Raw genomic sequence first — 14,140 nt, 5'->3', positions numbered from 1 at the left:
ATGGGAGGAAGAATCCCAGGATTAAGAACTGTAGAGGGAAAAATAGAAAGAAATTTTTGGTTGTGGAGAACCTCAGCTTTTGAGCAAATCCTCGAATAAAAGAAAACCAAAATAATAAAAGTAAAGAGAAATAAAAGAGAAAAAATCTTTTTATTGCAATCTTTTTCAGTTTATTCATTCATTTTAATTTGTTTATTCCTTGTAATCGGTTTAGTAGAAGCGAAAGGTATCTGAAATCAGATCGAAATCATAGCAGAAGCCCACAATGTTGTTCGATTACGATTGAGACGTATCTTTTAAGATCTCATGGTGTGGTTGATCGGAATTATAAATTTCAGATTTTTGCTATTTATCTCAAAGTGGAAATATTTTTCACCATATGCTTCTTAAAAAAGATAAATGACTCAATTCAAATCATCCTTTCGTACACAGCTATGATGGAGAATGATTTCATTGAAAATTAAAACCGTAGTTATTATTGTCGTAATTACTTAAACTCCTTTGTATAGAATAAAGTCTAAAAATAAATATTGGTAATCAAGATAGCTACTACTTAGAAAGTTATATAACAGACAGGAAATCAGTATCTACTTGGAATGTTCATAAAAACACCTTTATAGCGGCATTTAGAGAGATGACAAAGAATGCAGTTTTCTTTGCATGTTCAGCAAATAGGCCAACATTCTCTCTTGAGTTGGTGGTTGTAGAACTTGCATAGGATCACTAAGCAAAATTGAGTCATGATGCAGGCTAGCATTATATATGTCCAGCAATAACTTGTAGAAAATATCAATTTATTTCTCTTCACGAAATGGTGTACATGATATACAAATATCGAACCAGATCTCTCTATAGACATTTCCGAACAGCGTGTAGCGTTAACTAGCTGGGCATATTCAAGGACCGGTTTTCTGCTGCTAATTGAAAGCTTCCAATAATTTTTAAAATTATTCTTTTGCCATTAAAGCGTTCTAGTTACTTAGAGGGACAACTTTCCAGCCGACATCATTTTGTTGCTGCAGACAGAAGTGCCTACGTACATGTTAACTTATCAGAATTGGTGGTAAACAAATTTCTGCAGTACCGTAGATGCGAAAAATGTAGATGTAATTGAATAAAATAGGAAAGAAGAAAAATGTAGTAAAGTTTGCCAGACTTAGGTCCTCCCTTTGATATCCGTCACAGAATGTACGGACAAAAATCCACCAGTCGGAAGAGTTACTTCATTTGACAGGATGATGATTTCTTTGAACATGTATCTTCACCGCAGATGACACATTGGTTCACTCTGCCTCCGCTGATTACTCCAATACATGTATTATTAATTGCTGACATCTTGTTAACTCTGTTCCAGGTGTAAATTAATCTTTTTTAAGTTAAGTTACAGCAGTAGTATCACCGAACTTTTACAATTATTACACGGTTAAAGTTATTAGTTACATTCTAATTAAGCTTTTAGTTTGATTGTATTCAATTCAATTTGTTATTTATAAGGTTATAATTATTTAATTTATCATTCTATTTTGACATAAATAAGCTTATTAACTTTGTAAACTGTAAAGATAATTGGTTACCTTATATTATAATTTATGAACTGTTACAATTTCTTTTTAAACAACCAAATAAATTTGAAGGGCAAATAAAGATCATTAATAATTACATAAACATTATTATTATTATTTACAGTTATGATCATACATGTTTTCTTCCATGAGCAATGCCTTCCCATTTATGTTGAACAACTAGAATACTGCATGGTCGCCTTTTATAGATTAATATTCTGCTATTACTAGTATTTATTTAGTAGCACGATAACTTTTGTTCTACTTTTATTTATAGATAAATACCATCGTGATGAAGTAGTTTTGTGTCTAGATTTGTAGTTGCATGTGACCTTCTTTTTTTCTATAAAGCCTAGACATCTTAGAAATAGAACGTTGCTGATAGGTTTATAGTGTGCTACTGGCTCTAAAAATAGTTCATTGAATTTTATTACATTTTATCACCTGAAACCAAGTTGGTAAGTTAGTGCCAACTTTGTGCTACTTAAAAAGTTATGGCCTCTTCTTTTTTTTAACTAGTTGTAACTTAATTTCTTTATTTATAACTTATCAGTTTGTTAAGAAAATAAACTGCAGATACTGATATACTTGAGGAGCTATTCATTGATGAAGTTCTATGAAAGTTAGAAACGTTTTCTTAACTGGACATATCGTGATGTTGGCTTATTTGCATGGTTTTCAGCAGAATGAAGTATGCACTGTGATAGCTGATAAGAAAATTTACCATTTTCTTCTTGATCGTACAGTATAAAATCAAGTGAATCACTCAGCTTAACAGATATTGGAAATTCTAATTAGAAATTATAAAATTCAATTTATATTTTAATTGTTGGTGATAGGGTTTTGTTAACTTTAGGGTAAGAATATCACACTATAAGGGACACAAATTCATACTAATGCCTTACAAAATTGATAAAACCTAGGACATAAACACTAGATGGTGGGCCTGAAGTCAAGGGGAAATAAGCCATTGTTGAATCAAGACAAACTAGAATTCGTAAACAATCTCTCCTGGAATTCCAGATTTAGATAAAATCGAAGAAAAAGAAATTAAAGATGGAATGTGTACTCGAGTAACTTGTAATTTATTCTCTAATAGCTTAAAACGTAATTAGAAAAGGGCGGATTTGTTTTGAACGAGCCCAACTTTCACTTACTCATTTTTGCGATAAAATAACAATATTCCTGAGTTTTCTGCTTCTAGCTGACATTAGAAATGTAAACCCAAGCATGAAATATGGATAACATTTTTATTTTAGGTATTTTTAAATAATTTTTAATGCTATTTATCACATAGGTAATTAAAAATAAAGAATTGACCAATTGCAGTGGCTTATTATAAGTGTGAAGTGTAGACGTTTAGTTGGACCAATAGAAAGACGGGAATGTCAGGCGCTCACACCCTCTTTATATAAGCCACGCCCTAACCAATAAGAACATAAACCTAGCTAGTAAATAAAATGGTGGTTCGATACTTTCACTTTTCTAACAAAATTATTACTTTAGAAACAAAATTGGAAATTATAATTGACAATTATACTGAAATTACATAATTTAATTGTTATTATAAATGTTCCTTCTTAGTTCTGTTTTCTTCCATTTAAGCTTTATAATTTTTTGTTAATGTTTTTTGGTTAGTCTATCTGGAAGATGGTGGTGAAAGTGGAATGAAAGGTGAAACAATAGTAAGAAATGAGAGAAATCCTTGATTTTGAGCACAATTAATTAATAATCAGTATAAACCTCGGCAATATACTCTCAAGAAGATTGGCCCATTTGTCATTGGAGCTGTGAGGTCAGCTAGATGTTTGTCCCCATTTAATTTGTTTTGTAACTTCATTTAATATGCAAACTAGAAACTATCAAATTGTTGAAAAAAAATCGGTCTTCTTAGTGATTCCACGGATTTGGTTGGTATTTCTTAATCAGGTTGAAATTATTATCTTTCATCAAACCCAAAATTCGAACAAAATGCTAAACCTTCGTTTATCTTCTTACGGATGCCACTGTGCAAGTTTGGGAGCAATTGAATTTTTAACTGAATAAAATTATGAACATTGAATATGGTAATAGGTTTTTTCATTCAGAGAATGTTTATTTTACAGTCAATTTAAAAGTATTACTTAATATTATTCATATCTTAGAATTAAAATTTTGCGAAAATATTTGTGCAAAAAAATCATCACAAAAGAAAGCTAAGAGTGAGCACTCTTACATTTTTTTTTAAACTTAATTTGATAAGACGAACCTCTTTTTTAACTTAAATTGTAATCGTTTTAATTATAATCGCGACATATACGTACTCGAATATTTTTTCTTAATAAAAAATCCGTTTGGCAGAACGTCTGAGGCCCTTGTTTTGGTTCGAAATTCTTTTAAGCCCACGTAAATACCATTTTTAAAACTGATCTGATCTGCATTGAGCTCGTATTGGCATCATTCCCATTCGGGCAATTGTCACACGTCCTGCTCAACTTCTTCTTATAACATTGCATTTGTTGATTTTTTTATGTAAACTGTTTTTATAATGTTCAATAAGTGAGTCACTTTTCCTATGGCCTCCAATCCTTGTTTTTTAAAATAGATCGATCCAACATGTAAAATCTAGCGTTGGCCCTAATATTATTTTGCAAAATAGATGAACCCTACATGTACAATTTAGCATTGGCCTTAATATTCAGTATCAAATGCAGAAACAGCAGCAAACTAGTCAAATCAGAAGACAATTCGCTCTTTTTCCGATGGTTTTTACTTCTTATTTTTCAAAATAGATCAACCCTACATGTACAATTTAGCATTGGCCTTAATATTCAGAATCAAATGCAGAAACAGCAGCAAACTAGTCACATCAGAAGGCAATTCGCTCTTTTTCCGTTGGTTTTTACTTCTTATTTTTCAAAATAGATCGATCCAACATGTACAATTTAGTATTGGCCTTAATATTCAGTACCAAAAGCAGAAACAGCAGCAAACTAGTCAAATCAGAAGGCAATTCGCTCTTTTTCCGTTGGTTTTTACTTCTTATTTTTCAAAATAGATCGACCCTACATGTACAATTTAGCATTGGCCTTAATATTCAGTATCAAATGCAGAAACAGCAGCAAACTAGTCAAATCAGAAGACAATTCGCTCTTTTTCCGTTGGTTTTTACTTCTTATTTTTCAAAATAGATCGACCCTACATGTACAATTTAGCATTGGCCTTAATATTCAGTATCAAATGCAGAAACAGCAGCAAACTAGTCACATCAGAAGGCAATTCGCTCTTTTTCCGTTGGTTTTTACTTCTTATTTTTCAAAATAGATCGATCCAACATGTACAATTTAGTATTGGCCTTAATATTCAGTACCAAAAGCAGAAACAGCAGCAAACTAGTCAAATCAGAAGACAATTCGCTCTTTTTCCGTTGGTTTTTACTTCTTATTTTTCAAAATAGATCGACCCTACATGTACAATTTAGCATTGGCCTTAATATTCAGTATCAAATGCAGAAACAGCAGCAAACTAGTCAAAACAGAAGACTATTCGCTCTTTTAGTACATAATCTAGCATTTGTTTTTTTTTAAATTTCAATTCCGTAATTTAATTTAGCGGTTCTCAGCTTACATTGTCAGCACTCCATTATGGACTCGTCGTGAAGTAGAAGTTGTTTGCAGCCAAAGATGTAGCTAAATACTTGAGAGGCTTCCCAATTACCCACTTGACTTAAAGCTACTATAAACCTAAAAGTGCAAGTATTTTGGATGTGTCTCTCTCTCTCTAGAAAATATTACTTGGAGAAGGTTTTAAATTGCTAAAGCTGAAGTGCAAGTTTGAGTTCTCTAAACACTCTCTGATGATGGTTGCAAAATAATACGAATCCGTTCAAAATGTAATAAAACAGGATGTTATAATTTACATTGACCAGCTTTGTAGATCAGAATTTGTGTTCAATAAAACAATGGTACATTTGAACAAAATAAAATTCGCTTTTGGGCTTTCTTCATTAAGAAGTGAAAGACTATGAAGTAAAATTGATTGTGTAGCTGAACAACATCATATTAAATATAATGAGCTTGACTAATTGTAGCTGATTAACCTTGATGAGCCCTTCTTGATGAACATTGCCAGCTAGTGTAACTTTATTTATAATACTTCGTGATGTTATATTTCGTACATAAAAATAGATGATCTAATATTATTTTATTGATGACTATATTTCTCGGAATAGTGTTTAATGTTAAATTAGCGCCATTCGCTCCGTATTGTGACTTTCTGCAACTCTGATATAATAGTGACTAATATTTTGTCTTCCGTTACTTTGTTTGCTTACATGGTTTTAGTTTTGCTTAATAATAGTTTTTTTTTAAATGAAACATTCTAATAATATTTAAATAATATCAATTTAAAATTATGTTTGGATTATGTGACATCATTTTTTCTTTCTTTTACTGGGAGAATTACGATTTCTCTTACTGGTATTACGATCACGGATGTTTCAAATTGAGAACGCCGGTGCAGACGTTAGTTAGAGTTTCTACAAATTTATTGATTTCTTTATTCCTTACTCTAAGTGATGTGTCTATGTTTGAATAAGGTCCCTTAACATAATCATAGGGTCGTAAAGTGCTTAAAGTTTATATAGCGTCGCAATACTTTTACAGACAAATAATAGCTTTATTTCGACGGCTAAGTGAAGAAGAGGAGGCAGGTAAATCCAATGTTCCTCTTCTAGTTTTACTGGAGGTTGCGGAGGCAGAGATAGACGACGCCATTCCAGTTCGAGTGGTTCTTAAATGTTTGGACGGCGTTAATGGCCCAGGTTTTCTATGTAAAATAGAAATAAAATATTTTATTTGTACACAGAATGTTGATCTTTTTCTTTTAAATAAATTGATAATTTTATCTCCAGACTGATATTGTATTTTATAATTTTATTAACATACTCAAAAAATCCTTTTTCCAGTTCTAGAAGCTTCAAATTATTTTTTTATGTGTTCTTACTTGTGTAAAGAGTTTTTGAACGAAACTATCCTGGTTATCAATCCGTAACATTTTACTGAAATAGAAACATCTTTTTAACAAAAATTTTGCTCACAATTTACTTTTTTATGAATGACTTAAGAAATAATACTTTAAAATGAAAACACTTTTCTTATTCTTTATTCAATGTGACTCTAAATAGTGCAGAATATATCAGAAAACAAAAACATGGTTCATAGATTTTTAAAAAAGTTTCTGTACATGCTCTTGTGTCAATCACACAAAAACACAGAAGGGTTTTAATATTATTGAAATGAGATGTTAATCCACACATTGTGTACTAAGTATTCTATTATTTTTATGTTAAGTACGCGCAGCCCGCAAAGCAAAGATGTATTTCTTTACAAGACTTTGTTAGATTTCCGGTCTCGGTCATTGATTTTATATGTAGTCTGAAAAAAAACATTCATTATTTGACATTTGTTTTATCTTTCTACGTTATGAAGATATAATGAAGATAGTTTGTTCGATATGTCTAAAAAGAAGAAATACATTCACAGCTTTTAGAGACAAAATAAGAATAATTTCTTTAAAATTAAAATAAGTTATTCAACAAAATTCGACCGAATAAAGTCGAATAATATGATTCAGGTTTGCGAAACTGAACGAATTTCTACAAACATTTTCTTAAGTTTGAAATAAATAAACGATTCTTTTATTTTAAACTTTATTGAGGAGAGAGGTTTGTAATATGCTCATATTGAAAATGCTGAAACCTCATCCTACAATTTCAAAAAGTGCAAACCAATTGACCAAATTTATACACAGTCCAATCATGTAAATATGGTTAAAAATGTTTGGGTAAATTGTGTTATCAGAAAAGACGACATTGCTGTAATGGTTTTTAATTTCTCGGTTCTTCAATATTTTTTTTTTTTCTTGAAAGCGAAACTTACTTCTGTGAAGATGGTTTTGACGTTCTTGGAGGTTAAGTGCTGCTGGTAGAATGTTTTACGCAACAGGTATCAACATTGTGCAAGGAAACCAAATTGCCGGGCATATAGTTCCAATTTTTTTTAACTCGGTTGATTGATTGATAGAGGTGAGAAGTTGATGGAAAGCCAAAAAGTGATGGGAAGCTTGGTACCATAGCAACAGCCAGGAGGTTTCTCCTGCTGAAAAAACGATAGATTCGGGCATGTTAGGCAAGGAGGCTAGAATTGTGTACAGAACACAGGTAGATGGCCAAAGAGAGGGGCTTAGGATGAGGATAAAGTAGGAGAGTGAATGAAGAAACATGCGGAATGGGAGTAATTAAATGAAGGATTGGGAAATTGCTGATAGAGGCTTGGGAAAGTGCGGAAGAAGATCTGCAGGAAGGAACCGACTGAGGTATTGATAATCATCAGGTATCAAAATTAAACTGATATTCATTTTGGTAAGTTGCTAGTTTATAGAAATTGTAGGAAAAGGTTGCCCAAAGGGCAGAGCATCAGCTCTGACATCTAGGAGGAGATGAGTCTCTATTCTATTTAATCTAGTAAGAGGTAAAATTGTAATTATCTAGAAAGTGGTTATGATAATCAGAGGGCGTGGTTGGATTGCCCAGTGATGGTCACGTGTAGGCGACATGGATCAGCGGGCGGTGTCTACCAGCTGAAACTTGATTACCATGGTGACGTGACGCTATTCTGCAAACATCCCCATTACATCATCACAGTCAACCTAATTACATCATTGTCCTGACAAATCAGTTACTTGGATAATGATTATATTTATAATATCTATCAGGTTTCACTGATAAACAACTATATAATAAGCATATTGTTTATTCAAGAACTGCTGAATCTAAACAAATAAAAAACAAAAAAAAAACTAACCCCTAACTCTGCATTACGTTATCGATTTAGACACAGAACGGACCCATGCTTGGGGCTAGGAACTCCTCACTCTGTGCTGCTCCATAGTGGCCTAGTTTCAAAACCTGATATAGTAGTATCAATCCATCTACCTTATCTCACTTGTACAGTTTGTATAGCACCCGGTATTTTTGTTGTAAGTAGTGCGCATTTCTTATTATATTATTCGGAAGATATTTATTACATTTATTAATCTCGTAATTAGTACATCTTTTTTTCTTAAACAAAAATCCAACCAGGATCAGAGGATCTTGTAAATATTTCTGTAAATAGAAATAGAAATCTTGCATGATAATTTTAATTAAATGTTCAATGTTAATCTCGCAGTTAGTTTTTCTCTGCAATTCTCTAGCGAAATAGAGTTCATTAAAATAATACTTCACTCTTTCATTTCAAGTTTTCTGTCATTATTTTTTTAAGCACAATGTAGGAAAATCTTTATCTTACTGTATCAACCTTGACATATTTAAGATTACTCGCAAACCAGGTCAATGACTACTTTTTTCTTTTTAAATTAAATTTTACAATTTTCTTTTCTTTTTAAAGGCATTTTCAGTGTTATCTCTGTGAAAAGTACTCAATTTAATATTTCGTAATGAAGCTAGATAAATTTCAAATTTTTCCATTCTATTTCCCAGCTGAATCTAAAGTATATCCCCTTTCCCCTTGAAGGAAAACTGTTTTGTTTTGTAAAATAGAAAATATACATATTTTTTAAAATAAAAATTCATGTTTGTTGCCTGAGGTTTCAGTTGAAGTTTTCCTTGACCTTTCATAACACATACACAAACGTATTTTTGACCTAATTCCAACCAATAGGAACACTTCAAACTAGCTATCTATATTTATGTGATGACACTAATTAGAAATGTAAAAACAGATCTTAATATAAACTAACTATCTTTATAATCTTCAATTTCAGTTTTTAGTTCAAGTTTGCTTTTAATCGCCATGATATATTTGAAAACTAGGAGATTGACAGAGATTGCATAAGAGATAGAAATTCATTTTAGTATTGCACACAAAAAGTAAATCGATGGTTTTTCTTAATTAGTTAATTAGAACTGATAATATTACTTTCTCTAGAAAGAAAACACACAATTCGTTTTGCATTAACTTATTCATTTCTACTTTTCATAATATTATCGTTTTTAAACTGACTTAAAAACAAAAATTGACTTAGAACACTTAAAAAAAATGACTATTATCCCGTTTTCCACAATTACAATTGACTGATTTTCGAGAAAAGAAGAGAATATCGCGAAAATAAAACCACAATTCAATAAAGTGGGCTATAATCCCTGTCGGTTATTTATCATTCATGATTAATGTCCATATGGTAGTGCTAAATCAGGCATTACTAATTCAGACTTCCATCACGATTAGAGTTGATATTTTCAACTTTAGATTCCATCTAAGAACGATGAAATTTTATAATTATCTTATTTTGTTTTAATAAATTTACTTTAATCGGCGATTTTTTAACCTCATATTTTTCAAGATCTTTTTGTACCTTAATTTGTCAGTGTTGCCTCTACTACCTTAGAATATAAGGAGATCTTGGGACACTAAAGAATTATAAGTATGGATGCTGTCATCTTATCTTAAACGATCTGCTAATTTCTCCAAGATGAAGCTTTTTCCTTCATATCCCACGTTAGTACGCCAAGGACATCGAATGAAGAAAGAGGAACTAACAGAGTAATTGAGAAGTTTGACGTAATGGCTTGTTCGCTACTAAATCCTATCCTAATAACATCTATACTGATTGATCTGCGATCTAAGACAAAGAAATTACTTCTAGGTCTTTTCGAAGATAAAATGGCCTTAATAAGCGCTTTACAAAATTTGGTTGCACACATTTTAGGCAACAAAATGAACTACGCTAAAAATGGAATCCCACACTCAAATCAGTCTTAGGTACACTGCCTCACTGTCCATAGTTCTTTGCCGATACTCTTTTTTAATTCCTGACTAAGTAGGATTTGAAAAAAACGGCCTTCTTGTTAATTACCAGGGGAGTCTAGTTATCTATCAGTGGTTCCCAATCACAGTAATGTGAAACAGAATAAGATCGCTGGCAGGACGGCTTCAACTTGCTGCAGTCCTAGCTAGAAGCCATCTAATTAGAAGCTAAAGGGAGATGAAATAAAAAATAACAGCAGTTGAAGAAAAACAACAGTAGCGAGCTGCAGGGAAGCTGTGAACCCTTGTCAAAAGACTTCATCGCCAATTTCCGGTTGATAATGCAGCGCTTTTGTTTCCTGCAGCGCACCTGTTTAAATCTGGAGTGAAAAACAGACCAAACTCTGTGCGAGAATCAATGAGCGATCATCTGACAACTAATCCAAATTTGTCCCTGACTTGAATAACTCTGTTGAATAAATGGCGCAACATTATTGGGCATTGAAAATAAATAATTAAAAAATTGCAATATATTAATCTAATAACTAGATGGAGGTTTTGCGTTGGCAGTTAAAACGGCAAGTAGACAAGGACAATAACTCACGATAATATTTAATTTTAAAACATCCTTATTTTGTTTAAATATAATATTATTCAAAACGTATGGCAAATTAAATAAGTACGCTAGATTATTAATAAAGATTGTTTTCAATAATCCCATGTACCCCCAGAGGGTGTACGCATGTTTTGGTACGGCTAGTCACCGCTTTTCCCGTGCACAGAGGTACGTTGTTAACACTCTTCGTGTTGGGCCGGTGACGGGGGAACCAGATAAGAATAAAACTATGAAATCTCTAAGATGGGTCTATAATTTACTTGAAAAAAGTTTTCTTAGAGTTAGATAATGATTCATTTTAAGAAAGATCCTTGAAGTTGTTTTTAAAAAATAAAACTAGACCGTTAACCTGTGTATTAATCTTGTATTTAGGTATATCCTCTAGCGGCGCCATTAAATTTTTTCAATTATTTATTCATTAAAAGAATTTTGCAAAGATAATTGTTAAAAAAAACAAGGAGCTATTTTTAAAAATTCTTTATCAGAACGATATGACACCTTAACAAATTGATATGTTACGTGTTGGCAGTTGGCATTATCATGACACGAAGCTGTTATGTAAAATCAGTCCCGTGTAATTTAATTTTATGAGCCTTTTTTTAGAGTTTTGAAATGTTATTTTTAATAAAAAGTTGTTTGTTTTAGTGACCAAATTTCAATCTACTATTTATGATAGAAAGAAGGTTGAGCTTACTTAAATTCTGTTTAAGTGAAGCTAATATTGTATCGATGCCCTTCATATTACACTTATTTTCCATCAAGGAAGATCTCATCCCTAATTTCTGCTTCATATTTTTTTAGTTTTTGGCCACTTTCGGGGATTCATCATCTTTAGGAGATCTGCTTAAACAGTGTGTATTTGTCGAAAGAATATTCTGGAACCGTTTGATACTAAACGAAATTGCTGATGCCTTTTAATAGCATTTCGAACCAAAGGAAAGACCAAGTTTTTTGTTAGTAGTTGTTAGGATTAAATTTCATTATGAAGTTGTGTGTTTTGAGGCCTGTGGACTTCTTTTCAAGTTCAAAGAGAACTTACCAAATAGTATTGCAAGAATTTTAAGAGAAAATAACTTAGTCAGACTCGACATTTTTTGTGTAATTGAATTAGCTTTATCACTTCTCACTTACCGAGTATAATTTCTCAAATTGCAATGAGTAAATTTAAATTTTGTCTCTCAGTCCTTGTTTCCTTCTAAATGTATTTATGGAAGCTAAAATCTGCAGATTGCTACACCAGACTCTTTGTCAATCTTTCGCCAAATTATAGTAAGTTATAATTATGCAAATTTGAATTGATTTCAAAAACAGACATCTATAATTATCGGTTTCTTAGTTTACAGAAATAATTGAACAATTTCTAAATTACCTTTCAAAGTTGAATGATTTAAGGTTGCATTCAAGAACCCACAAAATACGTATAACAGGATTAATACCCCGATAGAACAAAAAATGTATTATAGTTTCTTGTTTTAGAATTTTTACTACAGTTTTTGAATTTTGTTTTGAGTAAGTCCTTCAGAATTCGCCATTCGATGACTCAGGTACTCTTGGACGGATCCAAACTCTTCAATCTTTTTTCGTATCACGATGTTAATGAAAATAAGAACTGTTCATTTTAATTTAAAAGTTACATAATTAATAATTTCATTTAAAAGATATTTTTATTAATTTATTATTATAAAGGCCTTTGTGTTTTTTTTTTTTTTATAATTTTTGTAATTTTACATTTAATGTGTGAAATATTAATCAATCCGTAAACTTATTTTTGCATTTTAATACAGAAATAGAGATCAATGTTTTGGTTGCGGATGTAATTTAAACTCAGATGACCGATTATAATTTGATTTGAGGGAGTAGAACATTTTTATGTTAAGGTCGTTTTAAAGTCAAGGATATTCTAGAAAATATACTTGAATTTCTTTCATTAATATTCGATTACTTAACACCTTGGAATTAATGGTTGAAACTGATACAAATATCAATTGAAATGATAAACTTTAATCTTCATTCATAAGTATTTGTAGAAGCAAAATTGTGTTTTAACAGTAGTTTTATGGGGCCGATCTCTTCTTTTTTAATGAGAAGAATTTGTTCTCATAGATATTAACAATTATTTGCCCTTATTCAGTAAGGTTCTTTCTTAATTCTCCTGTGGCCCTTTTCACTTTTAAAATTCCTTAGAATTTTAACCCCCTGGGATGCTGTATTCACTTCAGGGGTGCTAAGTTTCATAAAAATGATTTATATGACATTGGATTTTTAATCTAGAAGTTACAGCGTGGAGAGCCGGTCGATATACTCGTATATAATAAATATACATATAGGTTTGTGTGGACAGAGTTATTCAGGAAAAATTTAATAAAATCGAGAGATCTAAACGATTCGATTAGAATAAAACCCTAACACGGTAAAGCAACAAACTGATTTTTTCTTACCTGTTATATCTTTATTTTCTTCTTAAAAGCTCTGAAGATTATCTTAAATCTGCTCTACATGTAGCCCTTTCTGACAATTTATTTGGATCTTACACTTTATTTATTTACTTTCAAGAAAATGGGTTTGCTGTGGTGAATTATGAATTTTAGAATAAAAGGGCAGCTGCTCAAAACGAAGTTCGAAAAAACAGTAGTTAGACTAAAGGAGGGTACAGAATAGCTTTATTGCTATCGCGATTTTTCTGAAACAGTTCCATTGTTTTCATGTAATCTTTATTAACGGTAACTTTAAATTTAAGAAAGAATTACCATTTCTGTTTGTCACAACATTCCTGTTGGTTTTCTAGTAAATAAATAAATTAATTTTAATTAAACCATAAAATTCTGTCTGCGTTGAATTGAAATATGTCTCTCCCTCATTTCTAAATTCAGTCAAGTTAATCAGACATAATAGAGTTCCAAAATTACCACATTGATGCATTATTCTACTCAATGTAACACTGACCTTGCCTCTGTAACTGTTAGAACGTGAGGTCCGTCCTGAGACAGCTCCATACACAGTATTGTAAGAATGCCATTCTGTTTTCTTTCTTTTTTTTTTTTATTCTGAGGCCTCGACATTGGATGTTTTTAGGCTCCTCATCTAGTCATCGTTATATTCTTTTTAATGCTTTATCTTTATTTAGTGGATTTTAAAATATGATTTTATAAGGAAAGTATTTTTTTTATGGGCCACAT

General features: G+C 31.5%; 1 protein-coding gene and 1 long non-coding RNA gene across 6 annotated transcripts in view; one reads left to right on the top strand and one right to left on the bottom strand.

The window, feature by feature from the left end:
* The window catches only part of Msp300 (Muscle-specific protein 300 kDa), a 242,910-nt gene that overhangs the window by 33,607 nt on the left and 195,163 nt on the right, over positions 1–14,140 (top strand). The window lies entirely within an intron of this gene.
* LOC141456866 (uncharacterized) lies at positions 4,273–12,643 on the bottom strand. The gene is made up of 4 exons (XR_012460072.1): positions 12,334–12,643; positions 8,405–8,706; positions 6,488–6,600; positions 4,273–6,368 (listed from the first exon to the last, which is right to left on the bottom strand). It is a non-coding gene; the product is annotated as an uncharacterized lncRNA (long non-coding RNA).

This window comes from Rhodnius prolixus, unplaced genomic scaffold (assembly GCF_049639745.1).
Source record: "Rhodnius prolixus isolate KJV_2025 unplaced genomic scaffold, Rpr scaffold_10, whole genome shotgun sequence".
Taxonomy (NCBI): Eukaryota; Metazoa; Arthropoda; class Insecta; order Hemiptera; family Reduviidae; genus Rhodnius; species Rhodnius prolixus.
The sequence above is the reverse complement of the archived record's forward strand: the minus strand, read 5'-3'. Positions and strand labels throughout refer to the sequence as shown.